General features: G+C 38.7%; 1 protein-coding gene across 1 annotated transcript in view; it reads left to right on the forward strand.

Moving 5' to 3' along the window:
• Positions 1–4,020: 4,020 nt before the first annotated feature.
• The window catches only part of LOC113808823 (teneurin-4), a gene marked incomplete in the record, with an annotated part of 328,302 nt that continues 327,322 nt past the window's right edge, over positions 4,021–5,000 (forward strand). The window contains 1 exon segment of the mRNA XM_070118653.1: positions 4,021–4,271.

The following is a 5,000-nucleotide window of genomic DNA, read 5'->3' on the forward strand; positions in this document are numbered from 1 at the left end:
CCTGGCTGAAGTTTGTCGTTTAAGTGTGTTTAACAACCTTGCCTTTAAGCGATATCATTTGAAAGCTACCCCCACCTTTTTCTTTTTCTCCTTTTCATTCTCTTCTCTCTATCTATCTTTCGCTCACATTCTCTCTCTCTGTCGATCTTTCGCTCTCATTTTCTCTTTCTCTTCTCTTCTCTCTCTCTCGCTCTTTCTTTCTTTCTTTTCCTTCCCCCCACTCCCTATCTATCCATCTATGTATCTATGTATCTTCTCTCTCTCTCTCTCTCTCTCTCTCTCTCTCTCTCTCTCTGTCTCTCTCTCTCTCTCTCTCTCTCTCTCTCTCTCTCTCTGTCTCTCTCTCTCTCTCTCTCTCTCTCTCTCTCTCTCTCTCCTTCCTCTCCCCTTTCTCTTTTGTTCTCGCCCTCTCCATCCTTCACTCACTCTTTTTCTTTTCTTTTTTCCTTCTCCCTTTGACTTGTCCATCCTCTCTTTTCTGTTCCCTTTAACTTTCCCCTTCATCTCTCGTTCACTATTTATAGACGCACGCACACATTCGCATTCAAACACCATGCATATACCTGTATACGTATATGCGTGTGTATGTGTGTGTGTGTGTGCTGCTATGTGTGTGTGTGTTTGTGTGTCTGTGTGTGTGTGCTACTAAGTGTGTGCGTGTGTGCTGCTATGTGTGGGTATGTGTTTGTGTGTGTGTGAGTGCGTGCGACCGAGCGATAGAGATTGGGGGGAGGGGGAAAGGAAGAGAGAAAGGGAGGTGAAAAAAAAGAAAGAGAAAGGGTGCGAGAGAAAGTTAGGGAGAAATGAAGCAAACGAAAATAAACAATGAAAGCGAGAAAAAGAGAAAAGGAAGTGAAAGAAAGAGAGAAAGGGAAGGAATATAGAAAGAAAGAAATAGAGGGAAGAAAGAAAGAAATAAAGAAATGAGAAAAAAGAGACAGAAAATAACTTTTTGAATTATTGCCGTTCCACGTGTCTCAAATTTTTACACAACCGATATATTCCGTATTCATCAATATATGATAGCTGAATGAACAGAAAACAAATCACCTATGTATTTGGAACGCACAATAGGCATATGAAGTGTATGTATAAATGCAGCAACATTCAACATACAAGCTTTTTGAGAGACCGATACATACGCCGGTCCAGGTCGGTTATCAAAAGCAAAATGCATGGCTACTCCTAACTATTGAATCCGTAAAATCTATTTATTAGTGAGCGATATCCCGGGCTGTCATATTTGACTCTCAAACGCCTTTGCTTACGGAATCCCGCTCGTCATTTCATTGGCGGATTTTGGTTGGATTATTGCGTGTCTTTGGTTGGTGGACGTACATGTGGACATACATACGCACAAGCTCGCAAGCATGCAGACGCACACACACGTACACAGGCTCGCACACGCACATACGCACACGCTCAAAAGCTCGCACCAACGCACACACACAAACACACACAGACTCGCACACACACACACACACACACACACACACACAAACAGACACAGACTCGCACACACACACACATTAACACAAAAACGAATTTGAAAAGAAGAAATGCTCCCATGGCAGTAAATAAAGCTTTCTTTAGTACTGTGTTTTTCCTTCAATTACATTTATAACATTTATTACAGTAGAGGCAGCGTGCGCATCGCGATTGTCACGTGGAATGACGTCACATGGGGGGGGGGGCAGGCGAGAGTGGCAGACGGACGTCGCCTTTCAGAATGTTCTCTTGTGTTCTCTGCTCAAGGAATGGTGTGGGTGTGGGTGTGTGGGTGTTTGTCTGTGTACGTGTATGTATGTATGTGTGTGTGTGTGTGTCTGCATATGTATATGTTCGTGTGTGTATGTGTTTGTTTATGTGTTTGTGTGTGTGTGTGTGCATGTGTGTGTATGTGTTAATGTGTGTGTGTGTGTGTATGCATGTATACGCACATCTAAGTATGCGTGTGTCTACGTGTGCTTATGTCTGCTAATGCGTTTACATGTCTCTATGTACGCGTATATGCTTATACATACGTGTACATGCATCTATGTACGTATATGAATACACCAAACCCCCAGCCCTTTTCCCCTTATCCAACAAGGCTCCACACATTTCTAGTTTTCCATTGCCCTGACAAAAAAGCACTGAACCGGTTCTTGTGGTGGAGTGTTCAAGACGTTTTGTGGTCTGCCCCCCCGCCCCTACCCCCCTACCCCTCTTCCCCTTCCCCTACACCCCCCTCCCTCCTCTCTTTTCTCTCGGTACGAATGTGCTTTTGTTCTCGGCATCTTTAGGAATGAAAATGGTATTGATGGCGCATTTGAAATTTTGAATAAGGAGCTTTACTTTTGTCTCGCTTCTTGAAATATTCGTGCGGAGGTTATATTCATTTATGACTTTAATATTAAGAATGAGTTGAATCTTTAAATAACGAGTAGGTGCGTGGCAATAATGCGTCATTAAAATAGCAGCAGCAACAGCAGCAGCAACAACAATAACAACAATAACAACAACAACAACGACGACGACAATAACAACAACGACAACAACAATAACAACAACATCAACAACAACAACAATAACTGTAATCTGAACATTACATAAAAAACTATAACACAAAGCCTTACTCTCAAATTCTTTAAGACACCCAATAAACCCGACTTAATAATGCTCTAAACTGACATACCATGCCATACCGGAATATACATATGCTTAAAGATATACTCAATATGATGGGGATGTTTATGGAAATCACACCGACACGCCCTTATGATTCTAATGAAACTATTACTCAAATTGGTACTAAAAGGATGGAAAATATATGATCAAAACAATGTATGATGGTGATGTTGACGGTGATGATGATGATGATGGTGACAGATGATGATGATGATGTTGGTCAAAATGATGATAACGGCAAAGAATATTCTGTTCCGATATCACTGCTACTACCAATGGTTATATTAATGATAAAGATAACAATCATAGTAATAACAGACAAACTGAAAAGAAACCCAATCTTTCCTTGTAACTGAACCTGCTATGGCGACCATTACAACATGCAGCCATCATAAGTAATTCATACAACTACCATTATAGAAGCGAAATAGCAATACAAAGACTTGTACATGGTCGTTAACCGGTGGAGCGATGGTTAAATGGTCGCAATGTACAGAGTTCTACGACCATTCGAAAGCAAAAACGGAGGTCGTTGGTCGTGTTAGACGGGGTGGGGTGTCGTTATATGCAAGTTTGCAACGTGATGTACCTGCGGGTGAATTTTAGCTGGTCGTTATGGACAGGTAGGTCGTCCGATGCAAGTGGTCGTTAGGGCAGGTTTGACGGTAGTGTTCATAATCTTTATAATGTCAACTTATCATATATCATTGGACTCGTGCATACCGTATAAACGAAGGGTGATGATGATAATGATAATAACAACCACAACAACAATAATAATAATAATAATAATAATAATAAAAATAATAATAATAGTAATAATAATAACTGATAAAATATTCAAACGGAGTTATAAACCGGTAATCAATAATATATATATATATATATATATATATATATATATATATATATATATATATATATATATATATATACATATATATATATGTATGTATATATATATTTATATATATATGTATGTATGTATATATATATCATATATATGTATGTATATATATATATATATATATATATATATATATATATATATATATGTATATATGTATATATATGTATATGGAACAATAGATGGTAATGAAAGAAAACAGTCATATAAAGCGAATAAACAATAGATATTAATAATGAAAGAGTCCAACAGAACGGATAAACAATAGATAATAATTGAAAAAAGAGCGCGCTCTGTGAACACGTCCCGCGAAAAACGTCGATAATGTGCAACATTTGGGCGCGTGGCGACCTCTGGCAACCTCCGCGAGTGGCTATCGGTGATGCCGTGCAGCGGCTACAGCCGTAGATTTATCACTAGTGTCTTCTCGCTGGTGCTAGAGGGTGGACGCGCGCTCTCTCACTCCTGGTCGTACACTGTGTGGTTCCGTATAAGACTTTTAATAAGTGTTCGACATTGCCAAACATTAACCAAGAGTCGGATTTCAAGTGTTTTTTTTTCGTTTCGTCCCAGTATGAGGACGGTAGAAAATATATGATAGTAGTTGGATTTGCGAAGCGGAGTCACTCGGGCTTTTATAATAAACCCCACTTCAAGAGCAGTCGGAATTTAAATAATTTCTCTGTACAAGGTAAGACCGAAAAAAAGTAGTTGAGTATTGACGGCTATCGGCACTGATAGGAAGAGATAACAAACATCCAGAGCCAGAAAAAATATAATCGTTTTTTTCGAATTTCGACTAACGTTTTTTTCCTAGGGTGGGAGGGACGACACATGAAAAGGAAGATTTCTACGTTAATGTCCTTCGATATTCTGCTTGTATTATTTTTATAAATCATCAGTATAATATAGACAGCGAAAAAAAATAATCAAAATTATAAAAACCGTTGAGTTTGTGTTGGATTGACGTGGACCGCGCTGTTTCCGGTTCATTTAATCAGGAAATAAGCAGCATTACTGATGATTCTGAAATATTTCTAATCTTGGACTCTGTAATTTGAAATGAGTTTAATGATTTGAACTCTTCTCTGAGCTTATTAACGTTGTAAAACAGGTATACCTCACGATACGCTGATACACAGATGGAGTGGAACGCGCAGGTATATATATTTTTCTAACCTAATTGTGTCGAGAACGAGAGGGATCGAATTAGAGATATAAAATAAAAACATACACAAGAATAGACGATATACGTATGCATGCATGTAGTATAGATAATTTAGTGCACGCGTTACATCAAATTGCAAGAATATAGATAGGTAGATAGCGGATAGAGAGAGGGAGAGTTAGTGTGAGTGAATAAATGAATGAGAGAGAAAAAAATATATATGTATTTAGAGTGAGAGAGAGAGAGAGAAGAAGG

This window comes from Penaeus vannamei, chromosome 42 (assembly GCF_042767895.1).
Source record: "Penaeus vannamei isolate JL-2024 chromosome 42, ASM4276789v1, whole genome shotgun sequence".
Classification (NCBI taxonomy): Eukaryota; Metazoa; Arthropoda; class Malacostraca; order Decapoda; family Penaeidae; genus Penaeus; species Penaeus vannamei.